Below are 20,006 nucleotides of genomic sequence, written 5' to 3'. Positions count from 1 at the left end.
ACGCGCCTTTGTACTTGAATTTCAGTGTATTTATTAAACGGTAATTTAAATTTGAATCGGTAGGTACTTGTGTGAGAAATGGCATTATGTAAATGATGAAATATATGTATATGTGTGTAATGTGTATATGTACCGCTATAGGTTACATATTGGAGTGTGCCGAATAAAAACTTTTAAATTATGACTTTGAGTTATTGTTTGGTGAAAAAAGCAAAAAATTGTCAAAGTTATCTGTTACGATTTAAGATTTGGATTTTGATCTCCAACAACTATTGTACGTGTCGACCTAGCATAAAATTATATTAACAAGACTAAAGCGGCAGCTTTTTGAAAATGATAAAAACGCAACTCAAAGTAAGATTAACTGCAAACATTAAAGGTAAAATAATGAAAAGTTCTATACATTTCGTAAATGAACTTTTTTTGCTTAAACTTAAAATGTATGTAAAAATTTGAAGTAACTAACATATTAGTTATTTTATTATTATCTTTTACAAACATTTTTTCACCAAATTTGGTGTTAATTTATCTTCTTTTATCCCAGGCACACTGTATATTTTTATTTAAAATATACATTTTTCTACTTATTTTGTTCTAATAACGAAAAACCCGTAGTTTTTAATCAAAAATTCGCCCTTTAAAATATCAAAAATGTCATCAGATTTTTAAAAAATCAGTAACTTTATATTCGTTGAAATATCTACTTTCTGATGGTGAAAAAACTATATATGTACACATGTAAAATGTAAAAGAACGATACCAAGAGAGCTAAAACTTAACCAATTGTTTTTCCATTTTTAACGATATTTTCGTAGTCTCTAAAAATTTGAAATTATTTCGGTTCACTTCATTGTACAGAAATTTTTATTCCTTTATATGGAAAATAAATAAAAAACAAAAAAAAAGTGTCAAATTCTGTTGCACTGAACCCAAAATATCCTTCACCAATACAAAAGAGCTTACATGGATCGTTCAGTTTGTATGGCAGCTATATGCTATAGTGGTCGGATCTGAACGATTTCTTCGGAGATTGAACCCCTGTCTTGAAAAATAGCCTTTGCCAAATTTGGTGAAGATATCTGGCCAAAGGAAAAAATTTGCATACAAGCACTTTATTTCGGTCGTTCAGTTTGCATGGCAGCTATTTGCTATAGTGATAGTGAATAATGGATTAAAATACAAGAAACTGGTTCTTTCTATTTGTAGCCGCAGAATATCTTTAATATTCATACAATGACAACATTTGCATCTAAATCCGATTAAAGAATTTGAAACTTAAATTTCATAAAATAGTTTTTGAAAGAAGTACCCGACAAACTAATATACCGTAATTTTTTTCCTTTTGCTTTTATAACTTTCTCTGTCATTGCTATCGTAAACTCGATTTTTTACTAGCTCTTTAAGAAGCAGTGAACAAAATGGGGTTAAAATTTTGAAACGAAAGCCGATACTTGTGTCTTTACACCAATTTTTGAGTGCATTCAAAGCCACATATGGCCAACTAGTGTTGCAACAAACACCACAGCCAAGAGTAACACACGCGGACATAATGTGCGCTGGCACTTGGGTGTGTGTGTGCTGTCACTTTTAGCACACACTCATATGCGTCTTGTAAGTAGACACCTATGAGTGTGCGTATACTAGTGGTTTTACTAGCGCTGTAACCTGGTTGATAAGCGAAGTGCAATCAACGACTGCAATTTTTGCACTTTCGGTGCACTTCTGTGCACTTACGTAGCTAGGTAGCCCAGGGTTGCTTTTTGTGGCGGTTATCTATTTTAACAAGCTTTGACGGTAAAATTTTAACTTTATAACTTAAAACGCTGAAGCTTTTAGTCTTAAGCTTTTGAAGCAGCGGACGGATACAGTTGCTGCAGATTTCGACAAATCGAAGATCTGCGTATTGTTGCAATGAAGTAATGATTCGATTACTTACGCTTGTAACTTAATCATATGATATATGGTAATGTTAGGGGTTGAGTTTTCCCATTAACCATAGTGAATGTTGCTATTTTCGAGATTATATTTTTCTGACAATAATGTGCGTTTGTGTCAAAAATGAATAAAATTGGGCTAACAATTCTACTATACCCTATATACCCATTATAATGACTTCAAACTACCGGTTGCCGTTTTACCGAATATATCAGTCAATATGTAATTTATCTTAGCGAAACCCAGTGAGCGTACAATATTGGATACACTTTAGTTTAATGTTAAAAATGTGTAAAAGGGGTTCATAAAGTACTCCAGCTTCCAAAATTTTACATATAATGTTAATTCTAGCTGACGTTATGGCCTTTTCGCACAGATAAATTAATTTAGTAGATTAAAATCATAACTGAAAATCCAGTTTTTGCCTTTCTCACAGCCGGCTAAATACTTGATTAGCGACAGGCTTTCTTCTGTTCTTCATTTTGTATTTTTTTAATGATTAAAATTTATCACCTGATTGTTATTTTACCAAATTGACAGCCTGAATAACAACTCGCAGAGTTAAACACAGCCGAATTTACCATAGGTGACGATATACACATCTCATTGCAGTTAACCAAGCTGATTTTAATTCCAATATCTCGGATATGAAGCAAAGTATAGTAACGAGACTAAGTGGGTCTACAACCTAAAATATATGTTAATAAAATATCAAACATTATTGTAATCCTTTCACCCTTTCGTCGAATAATGCATGTTGTGAGCATATAATGTTCGGTTGCACCCGAATTTGGTCCTTGCCTACGTCAGCAGTTACGTTCGTTTTCGTAAGTTTATTTCTTTTGGTACGTATTTTCAGATAGTTGTTGCTATTGTTGTAGCGACAGAAAACATACCTGAAGTAATTTGAAATAATGTTGCCGGGATGAGAGTTAAAATCCGGATCCGTTTCGGTGACGTTTCGTGGAATGTCGTTCTTTCAAACATTCTTTTTACGTGATCCTTTTTACTATTCCTTCGAATTACGTTGCTAATTGTTTAAACCTAAATTTGCCAAATTTTGAACTCAGTTTTATCACAGTGTCACTTCATTTCATACACTCATTGACCTCTTTGATCTAATAGTCGGAAAAATGGCCTGCATGATATTATGTCAATCATTGATAATCACCGAAAATGTACAAACAGAAAATAAATACACTTTTAAGCCATAATAATCTGTGTTGAGGCTGACCTTCAAACGGGTAGTAACCCTACTCAAAACTCTCGCAAGGTTGGTGTGTTTAACCTCACAAGCAGTCCATTGCAGAGAAAGGAGTGAAAATATTGCTTGCAAAATTATTACAGCCGATTAGTGTTCTGCTTAAAATGCTTAAGTGAGCATAATAAATAAAGCCGTTCTGTTTCAAACTGCGCTGCTGTCTACCACAACAAAAGCAACGAAGATCGGGCAATAATATTGAAGAGGAGGACAGTACGAACAACAAAAGAAATATGTGAAAATCTAAATACCACATAAACATGTATTGCATTCTTATCTATGGTCGACATCTCCAAACCAATACGTGTGCACACACACAAACACTTATAGCCTACCGGCAGTTGAAGAGTTTAAAATGCTTCGGCATAAATTTCAACTGATCGGGGCAAAATAATAAAATCCCTACATAATATTTACTCAATGAACCCATATCAAATGGCAAAACCAATGAAACGACCACACGCCAATGCACACACACACATACATAGCCACTCAAGTACGTTGGTGTGGAGCTATTGGCAGACAAGTGTATGCGGTTTAGTGTGCGCCTGGTGCCTGCACGGCGTATACGTAACCAAGCCGGGCCGGCTGGTTGTGTGCGGTTGTACGGCATCGTGCGCCTCATTGCATTTATGATGAAATGCTTATTTTAAATTGAAAGAGGTAAAACGGAATTTAGCACAGAGCCAAGGATAGGGATTGTTTGTGTGGGTGAACTGAAGACCTCAAAAACCAGTTTGGAATTTCCAAAACAACCGCACGCCTAAGCGATACTGCTGCTTAGCCGTTTATGTACATATATATATATATATGTGTCTCGGTGCCTCTGCATATGTATATTTGTGTATACTTTGTGCTTTGCGAAGCATCTATAGGCGTTGTTAGTTGGTCGGCCGTTGGCTGTACAAGTGGCTGTGGTTATTTGTTTGTGTGTTTAGGTATTTACTTTGACTACGCAATTATATATGTATACATGACAGTGTGTGTATTGACTTTGCTAAATCGTTCGTATAAATAAAACAACTTAAATCAAGACATTTTCAAGTGAGTGGATGCCATACGTAAAGCCTAGTGTGTACATAACGGTATATTACAAATATCTTGGTGCTGTTTGTATGTTTAGTTGTGAGCACATAAATTGAAAGTCAAATGATGCAAAATTTATATGCGAAATATTTAAGCCGGTTGTTGGTGGCCATTTTTGCGGCTTTCGGTTAGGGGCTTAACTTATTTATCGAAATGTTAAAAAGCCAACGGCGGACATGGAAAATAAAATAAAAGTATAACGGATTAAAAAATTTGAACTGAAGCATATTTTAAGAAACACGATAGTTTGAATTTAATTATAAACATTTAACAGTAACGAAATTATGGGCCTTAATTAATATAAAAAAAGTAAAAACTTTAACTTTTGTTGTACCGAAGCTATAATACCCTTCAAAAGTATATTTTGTAAAAAAGGGTATAAAAGTAACTTTATCTTGATTTTGTTCGGTCAGTTTGTATGACAGCTATACGCTATAGTCGTCCGATTCGAATAATATGTTCAAATATTGTACCATTATCTTGATTAAAAATCCACGTAAAATTTCGTGGCGATATGTTAACAAAAAACAAAGGTTTTCAATACAAGGATTTGATTCCGATCGTTCAGTTTGTATGATGCTATATGCTTTGGTGGTCTGATATAAGTGATATCGGCAAGTCAGCAGCTTTTGGAAGAGAAAAAGACGTGCGCATATCAGACCTATATCTCAACAATTAAAAGACTAAATCTCGTATATGCAGATCGACTCGACTCGTCAAGCTGGACATTTATATTTATGATTTATAAAGTGTCCGAGGTTTTTTCTAGGTGATAAAAATTAAGTGGCAGTAAAGTTAATATATCCCATTCAGGGTAAACATAACTGGTTTGGATGTGACTCTAAAAGAGCTCATAGTTCTAGAGACCGATTTTTACATGTCAAAGAAAAGCTGAAGCTTTTTCGAAGGCTTCTAAGAAATTTTTTGCAGTGCATTTCTATCCTTTTTTATTTAGGTATAATATGCACCATACTTATTCCTTTAACCAGTCAATCGCATATTCTCGAGCGGAGTGTGTACAATTGCCAACCAAGATCGACGCTGATAAATATTTATGTCTGCCGGAAAAGGTAAACAAAAACGGGATTGAAGCACATTCGCTGTTTACCAAAGCAAACAATATCGGTTACGCCGGGAAAACAGCTCGATTTCCAATGGCTAGCTAAGCAAAAGGCAGAAAAGGATTGCTTGGAATGTGAGCTAGAGTGGAGTGTTGGGGTAAATGTAAGGAGAGGAACAACAAACAGGAAGTTTTTAAGTGGGCATCAGTTAAGAAAGGTTAAAGAGGCGAAACCATCCACATTGGTTTGTGGCTCCGTTATCAACAAACGATAAACATTTGAGGTGGGGGATGTATAGGCACGCCGTTCACCTTTCTGATTCCACCAAATACAGAGCAATACCTTGGCATCATTGGTATACGGCTTTACCATTGATTTGACTGGTTAGCTGACATATGATTTTTTGATTTTAGGGTTGTTGCCTTGAATCCATTTTTCATCACAAGTCACAATCTGATGTAAAAGCGACTGACATGTAAAATCGTCCTAACTAATATAACTTACGCTCTCTATGGATGACAAATAATGAGTAGACTCACAAAGACTCCCCACACATGTTCGAAGTATTGGAACAATGAAATCTTAGGCAAGTTGAACCCACTCTAACAGACCGAGTATAGTTATAGACCCACTACTTCTTTAACAGTAAAAATTTGTGAATAAATACACGCGAAAACAGACAGATCTCCACTGCTTTGTTGAAATCGGCAATCAAATAACGTTAGATTTTAAACACTCGCCTGTTTGTTATTTATCCTTGTGTGCATTTAGCCACCACGAACTGACTTGTGATGATGAACCCCACGTCAATTATTTGAATAGGGATAGAGGTTACTAAAGTAAAATGCAAAAGTCGAAGCAGCAAATTTCTAAGCGAATAACGTTACGAGAATGGCTCCACACAGCGCGTCGGAATGTGTTAACTGAACTAAAACGATTTAATCTGCATGGCAGCAAGTCAGCAAGGCACACAAGTGGCCAACCCAAGTGAAAGTGCTCAGTGAAGAGCTGAAAGGAAGTCAAATGAGAGGAAACAATTTCGATACGCTTTCCCGCTATGCATGTACATTTGTAGACACTTCCATATCACATGTACAATATATGTATGTATATGGAAGCGTTTGTGCTGCTCGATGGCTGCCAAGTCGAGTGACGGGCGTGTCAATGCTGACTAATGATGTACATATTTAGTTGTATAGCAGCACATTCCCACGAGTCTGTGTAGCGGAATGCTAGAAGTGTGCACGAGACTGCTCTCAGACATCGACGTGGTCTATTTAAAAGCGACAACTGTCATGCCTTCATTTACGCCATCCACTGCTTCATTTGCATTTATTCACTAAAGCGCAGCATAGCGAAGTTAGATTATCAAAGCCAACCGACAGATCAACTCACACACAGTCGCACACACGGCGAGCAGCGCCACCGTCAACGCCACTACTTCGAGGTAAGTAAATACGGTCATGGCCTGTTGAATAAGCTACCGGCTTTGGACGCTGTCAGGCGCTGTCAGCGTTACTCAATGTTGGGGAAAATCATTTAATTCGACTTTTGGCGGCAACTTAGAGCGGATGGCGATAATAATGACCCACTACAACAAAAAGCACGCCAACTATTTTAAATATACTTGTATGTTTAAGCTTTCCGGTGTATATAGAACATTTACTTGTACTACCCACATTTCTACATTTGTAAATCTCAACGGAGTGAGGGCATTATTCAAAGCGGTGCAAATGAAAAATGTGCCCAAAAGGCAAGCGACAGCATCTACAAACCAAAAATCAGCGCAATAAAGTGCAGTTTGTGGAATATTGTTGACGAAATTGCTAAAGAAAAGAGAGAAAAATAGTTGAAAAATGCGATGCCGCACATAGTTAAAAGACACTCGGCAGTCGTTCGCTGTCTGCGAGTCAAATGTGCCTGCAATCGCTCACATAGTTAGGAGCCGTTTACTTATACGCCTGCTTTTAACTGTGAATACCGACTCATCTGCGTATAGTTATATGCTATGTACATATGTATGTATATGTGGGTCTAATTTTTTTCCATTCACTGCCTTTCACTTTCCCAAGCGATTCAATCAGCTTGTCTGTCAAGTAGTCAGGCAACAAGGACATTCGCTCACAGCTGTTAAGTGAATTAAAGTGTATTTACTTATAGTTTGGCTGTTGTGATTTTAACTTTTCTCCATCTTGGTCATCGTTTTGTGCATAATCACTATAAACGATAAGTAAATTGAAGCATAAAAAAGCGTACGAACGCTGGACGATAAAGTTAGACGTTGTTGCTGCAGCAAAGCTTAAAGTACCCAAATGTTGCAACAGCTGTGTTTTGCCATTGGAAAGTTAATATTTTCTTAATTTTAAACTATCGAATGCGGTAAGGGAAAATTTCGAAGAGTTTTTAAACAAAAAAAAATATTGTTGAGAATAAAATGTAAGGAAAAGTGTCCGAAAATAAATAAAACAAGAAAAAATTAGAGTTTCGGCTGGACCGAAGCTATAAACCCCTTCACAGGCAGCACAAACGTGTATAAAAGGATCTTTAACTTGATTTGCTTCGCTCAGTTTGTATAGGAGCTATATGAAATAGTGATCCGATTAGAAAATTTGTTCACAGATGATATCGTCCTTATAATGAAGAACTGAGGGACAAGTTCGTGTATATACAGATAGACGTCCTTGGCATGTCACGCTAATAATTTGTATATGAATATTTTATAGCGCCTCCGGAGTTTTCTTCTGGATCATACAAACTTTGTGGCAAACTTAATATCCCCTGTTAAGGGTATACAAATATTGTTGGGAGCGAAGAGTAGAGTAACTGGAACTATTTTAGTTTTCCTTTCATAGGTTCAATGTGTAATGCAGCATAGTAAATTTTGGGTCAAGGCCAGTGCTTGGAATATACTTAAAAGTTTCAAATTTTGGGCAAGGAGGAACTGAGTAACACTGAATATGAATTCGGTGGAAGGGAATGTAGCCTAGTAAATTTTGGGTCAGGGACAGTGCTTCGAACAGACCAAAAGGCTTCAGCTTTTGGGCAAAAGGAAATTTATTAACATTGTAGGGTCATGAATTCCACGGATATGTGGATGGAGAGAAATCGCTAGAGAAGAGGTGCAGCGAGCTTTTTCACGGATGGGTCGAGGCGGGGATAGAAAGTTGCAGTAGACAGAGGAGAAAGAAAGAAGATCTCCTTCAGTGTAGCGTTTTACAGGCAGAAGTGTCTACTATTGAGATGGTGGTAAAGGTATTGTTATGAAATGCAGCAAATTAAATCCATTCATTTCATTCTCAGATCGCTGACAATTGCAAGTCCGATGGACTAGCCAGAGGGATCACCCTTGCTCCCCTCACATCGAAATGCGACTGAGTTGGATCTCAATTGGCGTCTTTTCTTCTATCACTGAACCAACGGACATGGCGTATACTGCAACATCCCTTTGACTTAGAGTAGAACACAGGAGATGGACGGAACTATTTGCTCTGAGCAGAGTGCAATTTGCTATAGTCGTAGGAGTGTGTGCATTCATGCGGTAAGGCTAAAAATCTTGTCAGATGCTTACTGTCAAAGTTGTATGGAGGAAACATCTCATCATTTTCTCCTCCATTGTCCGGCCTTTACCACACTGAGGCTGAAAGATCTCGGTCTTACCTTCGATGAACCAGAAGACTTAGCCGAAACTGACATTAGCCGTCTCAACAAATTTCTGTTTGGCTCAAAGCACTTTGTCGATTTGTTAGGGTCTTAAGTTGTAGTTATATTAAGCATATAGAATAAATCAAATACCACAACGGACTTGGGTTCTAAGCTATGTAAATGAATTTGGCGTAATAACCAACCATAACCTATTCAGCTGATTTCAGAGCAGGTCAGAAGGTTGATAAGGCTCTAGAATATTTCCTTTAGGAATGCCTATCGTTTAACAGATTGAGACGGTATATCTTGTACGGCTCCCAAAGTGATCGGATTTAAGAGACATTAATCAATTGGCGTGAAAGGGGATATTTTAACAATTTCACTAAGCTGCTAAATAATAAATTCATACATTATCATTTTCAACAAATCAACCAACCAAATTTTGACTTACATCCAAGACGGAAAATCAACATTGAAATTTCTAAATTAATTGGTTTGAAACTCTATTTTAATACAATGAACATTGTTTTTAATTATCATTTGTCCAAATCTTTGCAATTTTTACTTGAAAATCCAATAAAGTTTTCGACATTTCCTACATATTTCAGCTTTTGCCAATACTTGATTTGTATTACATCTATAATCACTGTAATGCAATTGCATCCCTGCAGTACAATTAAGATTAATATATACCCAAATCCATTAAACAAAATAAACAAGCAGTTTTGATTACAATGGAGAAAGCCTCAAACTACTCAAGGTTTTAAAGACAATTACTTGAAGTGGAGAAAACTGTTGCATACATGTAGGCGTGCAAGCGAACGCAGCGACTGAGACGCTAAAGACGGACGGATTATGTTAATTCGTGCAAAGGCAGAAGTGGCACAAGTAAATGAACTCTATACTACCACATCCATAAGTGCATTTTATGCTGCGCATATGTATGTATGCCCTGTGTATGTGTACAACTTTGGACGCACTGTTTGCTTTCTTTAGTCAGCCTTTTTGTTGTTGGCGCAAATGAAATGTGACACGCGCGGAAATGAAACAAACAACCTCGTGTTGTGTACTCAATCGTTCGTGTGGCGGTACTCACATTCGTATGTGGGTGTGTATGTGTGTGTGTGTGCGTGTGGGGTCTACCTTCGTCTGTGTAAATTTGACTTCTTGTTGGATAACGCGTCTTTCGTGTTTGTTTATTTGTGCGGCATTTTACATTTGTTTGTTTTTCGTTGCGGAAAATGACACAAAAATGCATTAAAAGCCGCGACATGTCGGCTCGTCGCAGTGCGTTGCACATCCTCAGAGCACAGAAAGGCGCGACGCTGTTTTGCTGCAACAATCACATACAATGCCCTGCAAGGAAATTCCGAGGTAGCCAGACGAGCAACTCGTTCGGCAGCAGAAAAATTTCGTCTATTTCACAACAGCTTCGGATGCCTAAAATACTCTAGCATGTCTAGCATGTACCTGAGAGCTAGTGGCTTCTCTTGTCGTGTTTTTAGGAAAATATTTTCTGCCGCTGAGAATGACGTCTTTGGTGTCTTACGTTTCGAGCTGTTGAATTTTCCTGTAGAGCATCTCCACAATGGTGTACGTCTATATGTATATGAGTATGTGTATGTGCATATATTTGCGGTAGACATTACACGCCGCAAAGTGCCACTGATGCGCTGAAGTAGACATTTACGTTATCGCAGATGGAAAATATTGGTGCCACTATATCAGCGAGTACAGTGTTTATAGTTGTAAAGCAAAGTGAAAATTAAATGTATAAACGAATAAAACAACAAATATTTCATTCAAAAGTGGTTCTCCTGAGCGCTCATGTGTTCGTTTGGGAGAAAGCCAAAGCGCGAAATCCTAAGGAGCAAAAGCGCCGGAATCCAATAATTAGGCTATACCTCTTTCTATCAGTCTTAACAGTCTCTTAACCGACACTCACCTTGCTAAAAATAGACATATATTAAGGTGGGTAAAAAAAGGTTCTCTTTCGCTTGTTACACTGAAAAATATATTCTTAGATCTTAGACCTCAAAGAAAATCTCTGCAAGTATCAGCTCTTAATTGTAACTGGAAGGCCCTCCACCTTCAGCCGTATATAGCTTTTACACGTAAAGCTCAGAAAAAAATCGTAAGTTTCCACTTTGTAAAGCATTCAATTTCAATAATAAAAAATTCAAAATTTTCAAACCCTGCTAAGTTATGGTACCGTTTTTGCAATTGAAATTACTGGACCTGTTGACCTGATATTTTAAAGTTCACTTTCGAAATGGAGTAATGTTAAAGGGTTAAGTGGGTTTACGGGTTTAAAAAAAATCGAATTTTTTATTGTCTTGTTAAATTTTAGAGCAATTCATAAATACTGTCCTAAATTGTAAAGCTAATCCCTATACAGCATTTGCGCTCGAGGCTAGATAGGCTAAGAGCGATGTCTTAAACGCGTTTTTCTCGAAACTGTGTTTTTGAAGTCGGTTCACAAGTTTCTCGAGAACTACTTCATGAAGTTTTACACAGATCTTTGAGATACAATACTTAAAAATCTGGTCGAAGGATATTTTACGATAACAACTATTTGACAAAAAAAATTTCGCGAAATTTTAATTTTTTTTGTCAACTTTATGCCGAGGGTTATCCGAAATGGCGTCGCATTGGCCGAGTTTAAAGTTTTTTTCCCAAAATTTCAGAACCTCTTTGCTGATAGTGTATGTTTGTGACAATAAAAATTCTTATAAAATATTTAATTTCTTATGTGAGAAACAGTTTTGAAAAATAACAGTTTTTTACCCGAGCAAACCCATGTAACCCCTCAAGTATAGATAATACCCATGTCACGTTTGCATTCAAATAATAGCTATCTTCGATTCGCCATTTCTCTGCTAGCAGAATCGAGTTCTTGCCAAAAAATTACATATAAAAACATCAACAAAGTTATCAACTTGAGTTCGTATCAGGGAGTTTTAAATTGTGAGTGGTTAGAATGACAAAAGTATTTTTTTCTGGCATTTTTAAAATTTAGGACTTAAAATCAATTATAATAATTCTAGAAAACAAAAATAAAGTGTTACAGCACTGAGATAAATTTAAAGTGGTAGAATGTCCGTCATTTATATACAAAAATTTTGGGTATAGAAATAGGCATAGTATATTGTATCGTGTATATATTCTATATTTCATGAAGATCAAATTCTGTTGATGACGTAATATATAGTCGTCCGAAATTTACATCCGTCCTGCGTTTTCCTGTTATTTGTATCAATAGGTACACCGACCCGTTTTCATTAAACAATTATTTCGTCAGGCTTTTACTCAGACATCCAAGCTGCGACTACTTTAACCACAAACCCACTTGCCTAATTCGTAGGTTGCTTACACGCACATACTACACCTCTTCTTTCTTATATTTTGCAACAAATATTGTATGGGCGTTAGCATGTCGTTTTTTCCTCTTTTTATAGTCTTCATGTGGGTGCCGCGGTGCTGCCAACAAGGTGCAATAAATATGAATAACGAGCGAGACGTGAGTGCAGCAAATAAGCCAAATGAAAAGTAAAAGCAATGAGAACAACAACAATCAGCGCCCATCTAGCGTAGCTAAAGCGAAATAGTGCGCTTGCGCTGCTGAGTTACGAACTGGGTATCACAGTTTGAGACTCTAAAAGGACCATGCATGCAGCTAACCCAACACATTGGTGAATACATGTTGCGCTGCTGTCCTGCAGCGTTGAGCGCGGAATGTGACATAAACACAACACTTTCCGAATTTAATACTTTAATGCAAGAGTATCAAAAAATACTTTGCCGTTTTCGTTTTGTCTAATATATTGTGAACGAAATGTTGCTGTTCGCATGTGAATACTTTTAGAGGGGGGACGTTGCTCAGTTTTTAAGGGTTCTTAATTTTTGGGAAACTACGAGTTTTAAAGAAAAAAGTTGTATGACAGAGATTTAGGTAAAGATAAGAGCTATAACTTTTGTGTGCAGACTTTTTGCACATAACCTCAAAATTTGTGGGAAAAATTGACATAACTCATTTTTTGTGTTTTTTTTTCATCCACGAAATTTGGCAGAAACCTACCCAACTTCTTATGTCCCAAAGATGCTGTCTTTTTTAATTTAAAATATTTATTATTTCTCTATTTCTTGACCTAATATTAACAAAATCCCGTATTTTCAATCAAAAAATCTGAAGTCAAATTTTGCAGATTTATTTTTAAATGTGCTTTAGAGTATAATAGTTTTGTTCACCTAACAGTTGCTTGTGTCCCCTAAACAGATCGAAATATATATAGAGTTATATAGTGTATAAAATGATCAGAATCGAAATGCGGGTTCATCTCAATTTATACCGCACCTATCGGTCAATATGTAGGAAATCTTAATTAAGTTAACAAATAATCTTTTTCTAATAATAGCGTATCCTCTTGGCTGAAGTCGATGAAATCAGGGATATACTTCACTCTTTTAATGTAAATTTTTGCCAACACCCGCAAATATTTCTCTGGTTTTGATCCTTTTAAGTTACGAAAGTATAAAAAATTCGGTAACATCCGCATTTAGCTCTTTCTTATTTGTTTTAAAATAAATTTAAAAGGAAACAACTCCATAAAGCATCTATAATATTTAAGTAATACCCTCTATACTCACTTGTGTTTACCTTCGCCCAGTAAACTTTCACCTTTGTAAATCTCTTTCACAAAATTGTTCACATATTGAGTGACTTTTGAACTCCACATTTAAAATTTTGGTAATTTTTCATATGCTCTCACATACATATATGCTGGTAAGCTGCAAAGAGAAAAGTAGCTTAGCTTTCACCTGTAACCTCGTTGAACACAATCGATTTTGGCTTCGTTTTAATATAATGGTTTATTATAAACTTTTTAATGTCACAAAAATACAATTTTAATGAAGTTAAAAAGGGAATGTGTTTATGAGTATGTGTGCTGTAGAGTAATTCGCTCATCATATTACATATACGCAATTATAATTCGCATTTTGAAGTTACAATTCGGCTTCGAATTTAATTTTGCTGGTTTAGGGTTTCACGCTTTCTAGAAATGGCTTCACAGAGTGTATGCTCTGCACTCTATACTAACTGCTGATCAACAAGTGCTTTCAGTGTAACTTTTAAGGAATTATTTTTTTTTTTCAGTCTTGCTAATTCTTATTATTTTTCGCTTTGTTTTTTCACTACAACACATTTTGCCTATTTGCAGTGGTTTGTTTTTTTTTTGTGTTAATATTTATTTCCACACGCCTAATGAGCTTTTGATTAGTGGCGGCAGCACGTGCTTCGCATATCAAATGGCGCACTCGTGTGCGTGTTCCAACCCTTATCGCCACGCGGTTGACCATGAAAGGGGTGAGTGAGTGCTCACACGCTTTTTAAGTAATGAGCATTTAATATGCTGCCAGCTTTGACTTCATGATCACGCATAAAATATTAAAATAATTGTTATGGCAAAGAGAAATTTTATTTTTTAAATGCTGAATTATGTGACATTGGCACCGGCTGATGGTATTTTCGAATGTAAAGGATATTTTTGAAGGGCTTAGTTCTGAAAGCAAAACATTGAATTTGATTGCAGATGCGAAATTCCATACGCTTTTATGAAGGGTAAATTTAAATTAATCCCTAATATAGTTTAGTTGTACTCGTGTTCTTTTCATTCCGACCATTTTGAAGCCGCATGTTCCTTAATATTAGACATTTGTAGAATGAAACGTAGAAGACCCTTTAAAATATAAATATAAATAATGAGCACGACGAGCTGAGTTGATTTAACCTTGTCCATCTGTCTATATATGAATATATATATTTAACCAAAAAATACTCATATTTTTATTCACTCTAAATTCAATGTAATTATACCGCAATTACAAAGGGAACACTGCTTCAGCCACCTTGAATGGGAATAAAAGCATAACACCAGGAGATGACAAACCCAATTCCCCAATCGATGACGATAGAGCAGACTTTCCATTGCGCGACCATGAAAAAATTCGAATAGCAATTATCCGTCTGAAGAACAACAAATCGGCGGGGACTGATGGATTGCCGGCCGAGCTATTTAAATACCGCGGCGAAGACTAATAAGGAGCATGCATCAGCATCAGACCACAATCTACAGCAACTACTGTGGTATAAACCCCCTCAACATCGCGTATAAGGTTCTATCGAGCGTATTGTGTGCAAGATTAAAGCCCACCGTCAACAAACTGATTCGACCTTATCAGTCTGGCTTCAGGCTTGTCTTGGAAATCTTGGAAAATACGCGTAAAAAGAGATTTGACACGCACCACCTCTTCATTGATTTCGAAGCTGCTTTTGACCGCACGAAAAGAAGCTGCCTTTGTACCGCTATGTATGAATTGTTATCCGCGCAAAACAAATACAGCTGTGTCTACTGACGTTAAGCAATACCAGATGTTTCGTCGGGATTGGGAAGAATTTCTCCGCACCGTTTGATACCAAATGAAGTTTCAGACAAGGCGACTCCCTATAGTTCGATTTCTTCATACCTACTCCTGGAGAAAATGATTAGAGTTGCAGTTCTGCATAAAGAAGGTACAATCTTCTATAAAAGTGTACAGCTGCTGGCGTACGCCGATGACATTGATATCATTGGTACGCACGTTTTCAAGAGAAAGGATCTGCGGAAGATTTATAGTCCATTTCGCGTTGGCCACGGCGAATATCGCATTTGATGGAACTTTATATGTTATACATAAATATATATAATTGATATATTGATATAGTTCAACGAATTAGAAGACAAAGTCTACGCTGACTAGGTCATGTCGCTCGAATGGACGACAAAACTCTAAATATGAGAATATTTGACGCAGTATCCGTCAGGGGCTACAGTTGGAATCTCCAAATGGCGCCAAACAGCGAAAAAGAGGAACGACTGGCGCGCTGTTGTACACTACAAGAATACTATTGCAGTAAGCTCTTTTTGCCCACTTTCATATATTGGGGCTTCTTAGCATATATTGCATATTATGCTAGAAAGATGGAAATGGTTTAAAATCACATCAACATAAAAATCAACATCGCTTCTAATTAAAACGCACGAAACAGTAATACTTTAAAGTATTAATTTTAATTGGCGATTAATTAATTTGTATTGCTTCTGTGGCACACAGGCAAATTACAATAAGTGCTGCATGTAAATATTTTGACTCTCAAACCATATTCATATAGGTACATTCCACCGCTTACACTCGCAGCCACCCATAATCGGAAATGCCTATAAATAGCTAACGTTTTTTGCGATAATTAACGGATTTTATTATATTGCAATAACTGCCACACACGAGCAACTATTTGATTACTTTATCTACATTAATTGCATTATCTCAATTAAAAATTAATTGAAAGTGTATTAGATTTTAATGCCATAATAGCACGTGCGATTTGTTTAAGCCAGCAAAAATATTTCAATCAAATTTAGCTTAAAATATACTTTTTTATATTAAATTATTCAAAAGTATTTTTTTTCTATATTTGAGGCATACATAAATATGCGAATAACATGTACCTTATATTGGGTCCTTCTTTGATTATCATGAGCAATCCTTGCATTCAATTTATTTTAAATGAACTCAGAAATTTATATTTATTAAGCTGGCATTCTAGTCTAGAAACTTTAAATTCAAAAAAAATTAAATATCGTTTTTCATAATTCGATATTTTGAATATTAAATATTTCCTTAAAAAAATTTCTGAAGTCATCAACTTATTTTCAAAATTATAGCCGTGTCGACCGACACTAGGTTGAACTTTGTGGGTTTAGTTTTAACTTTAAGCGCATTTTTCACAAAACTACTTTTTTCACAACCACAATATTCCAAGTCCAAGTCAACCGATTTGTTTGAAATATGGCACGAATATTCTCTAAAACTTTCTCCATCACATGAAGCCATAAGAATTTAAAAATTGAAATTTGTAATAATTTAAAAAAAAATCGACAAAGTTAAAGAATTAGTGAATTTTATTTTTAATGAATTAAATTACACGCGAACTCTGTTGGCGCTTAAACAAAAGGTAGTTAATTGCTGCAGTCTTCGCCATAGATGAAACCTAAAAAATCACTTTTCTATTAGAAGATAATGTTTGTACAATGACCACTGGTCGCGAAAAAATTTACCGGCATTTAAAAAAAGTTTAAGTTTACTGAAAATCTTCGATTAAATCAAAAAACTCGTTGGTCACTGTGTGGAGAGTTTTGGGTGATTCACAAATATTCTCGCTTAATGACAGCAGCTGATCTTAATAAATTTTTTCGCTTTAACTTAACTTAACTTTTACTGTTATATACATACATATATGGACAAATTGAATGATGCACTCAAACAGAGGAGGTCAGTATTAATCAATGGAAAAGATGCTGTGTTCCACCAGGATACTGCGAGACCTCATACAAGTTTAATGACTCGCCAATAGCTTTTGAGCTGGAATAGGATGTTACCACATCTACAATACTCTCCAGATTTGGCACATTGTGATGATTACTATTACTACCTTCACCTCAAATCAGGACGTCAAAAACCATTTGGACTAATTTTTTGGAAGGATTAAATATTTTATTGCAACTTTTGGATAAAAACGGAAAAAATATATAATTTTGTAAAATATTTTATATAATAAAAAATCGTGTTACAATTGCACCAAAAACCAAATTACTTTGTAAAAAGTCCAGTATAAAGTCAACCAGAACCACGAGTCATTTTGTTATATAGTGAACCGATATTTTCATTTTAGCTACTGATTACAATTTTATCAGAAATTTCAATTTATTTTGACCTCTTTTGATCTACAGCTTAAACTCGCTTGACTTGTAGTTTGACTTCTTTTAACCTCTAACTTGACATCTTTAGAAGATTTTGCTTTTAGGTTCCGAGTTCCTTTCCATAAAAATGTTTTTGGTGGCCAAGGTTAAAACTTAATAATTTGTCGTTGTAACAAAAAGTATGAGAACTAAAGCAGAGGTACCAACAAATATTTCCATGAAGTTAATTTTTGTTAAATAATTTAACAGTAAATACATCACTTTATATACTCTCAGAACTCACAACTATTAAGTGGAAATAATAGATCAATTACCTAATATAAGAAAGAAAATAAAAAGTACAGTGTCAACTTTAAAGTGTGAAAATAAGCTTATTTAAAGAAATCATATACACTGTAGTTAGAATTAGCAACGGCCAATGTTCGCAAGGCTAGTACTTACTTGCATTTAACTCAAATGTATGGAATGTCATATTTTAAGTTTCCAAAATTTTCGCTTTATGCAGAAATTTCAAGAATAATGCATAATCATAAAAGTTGGTATGTAAAACGGTAGTTTTTATACTAAAGTGGGTAGAAACAGCATATGGTTCGATTGCGTGAATGCCTGAATTGCCCCACTTTTTTAATTAATAAATGTATGATAATGAAAATTGAGTTGTCAGTGTAAAAAGTAGTAAACAGCGACTAAATAAAAGCAATGGCAATTATCACATTGGAACTGAGCCGTATCTTTATACAAAAAATACTTTTTTAGAAATCGAAATGAGAATACAGAGAGACTGCATGGGTTAGAAAATATTTGGATTGAAAGAGAAATCACATCACAAACAAAAAAATCTCTAGCGTTATGTCAGAAAATTGTCAAAGTTTCATGATATCCGTACTTCATCAAATTGTTCGCAAGTTATTACTATCCGATTGATTCTAGCTCTGCACTAAATTCGGGACTGTCACGAGAGGCAGTAAAGACAAAGAAAAATCAGTTGTCGAGTTGCACCAAGAGAACGCGTACTACCGATGAATTGAAGGAATTACGCTAATAAGTAGTCCTTCACCCATAATATACATCCACTACACGGGGCTACACTCGACATTTTTCTTCATCCCAGATTCAAAAATGTCGTCGTGTGAGAATATTTCTCTTAAAATAGGCTGTAGCTTAACACTGTTGATTCATTAATGGTTCGAAAATTGAATGTTAGAAATATTGGAGGACGACAAGAACATATATGTTAATTTAGGTGAAGATTATTTTAATATATGCAGATGAATTTTCATTAAAATAAAACTTTTTTTATTTTTAGGTCAAAGTTTTTAAGCCTATGTAGTAATTTGGAAAAAAATGTTTTTCAGCCAAGAAACTGTTAAATCAATATCTCATAAAGGTCAAGCAATTTTAACAAAATATCCCGTCAATAAGGAAGACAAATAATTTCAAACGAGTTTTATAGCGAATAATTTAATTGGTGAATCAATTTCGGTAACAATTTGGTTAACTTTCCTTTCGCAAAACTAAACGACGTTAAAACGCGGTTAAACTTACCTGAATTAGCTTTGAATAAGTCTAAACGGTTATTGATTTGTATAAAAGAGATAAATAAAATTAAATTACAGCGTTTGCATTTTTTCTGCTTCTCTCACGCTGCCATATTCACGTCACAACTTATGACTTATGCCAGGTAGCGAAAGCCTGATTTAAGATCAAGGCACTCGAATGCACTGATTGTGGGGGTTAACGTATTAAGAGATAGAGCTGCCTTTACATTATAAAAGCAAACAGCAATAAGCGTTCACTAACTCTACCAAATTTGCAGCAAACGGCCCTGGGCGGGACTGAGGGTGACAGAAGTTGGCTACTAACAAATCATTTGGAAAATCAAATAAATCGGAAAAACGGCAAATTGGAAAAATGCGATGTTTTTATTTAATTTTCACACGCTAGCGCTACGCTCAATGGAAATTTCCTCTTTATCATTGCCAGTTTTGTTCCATTTTTTAATATTTTTTTATGCGCTGGCAAACTGAATGACTGATGCAATAATTTTATATACACCGCCCAACAGATTGACACACCGTCTGTCCGTCCGTCCGCATGTCAGACTGATTGGTTGTGCGCCCGTCTGTCTGTCGCACAGCGATTGACTAGTTATTTTGCGCGAATAGACAAGCCGCCGTTGAAAACGTGCCGGCGTGCCGTACGAATGCTCGTGCTGAGTCGTTG

The 20,006-nt window shown here is 35.7% G+C and overlaps 1 long non-coding RNA gene across 1 annotated transcript in view; it reads right to left on the bottom strand.

Moving 5' to 3' along the window:
• LOC125778861 (uncharacterized) overlaps positions 1-19,796 on the bottom strand; it is a 63,985-nt gene extending 44,189 nt beyond the window's left edge. The window contains exons 1-2 of the long non-coding RNA XR_007422994.1: positions 19,329-19,796; positions 13,633-13,773 (exon numbers count right to left, since the gene is read on the bottom strand). This is a non-coding gene — a long non-coding RNA (uncharacterized LOC125778861). The remainder of the gene's footprint in view (positions 1-13,632; positions 13,774-19,328) is intronic.
• Between the last annotated feature and the right edge of the window lie 210 nt (positions 19,797-20,006).

Source organism: Bactrocera dorsalis, chromosome 1 (assembly GCF_023373825.1).
Source record: "Bactrocera dorsalis isolate Fly_Bdor chromosome 1, ASM2337382v1, whole genome shotgun sequence".
Taxonomy (NCBI): domain Eukaryota; kingdom Metazoa; phylum Arthropoda; class Insecta; order Diptera; family Tephritidae; genus Bactrocera; species Bactrocera dorsalis.
The sequence above is the reverse complement of the archived record's forward strand: the minus strand, read 5'-3'. Positions and strand labels throughout refer to the sequence as shown.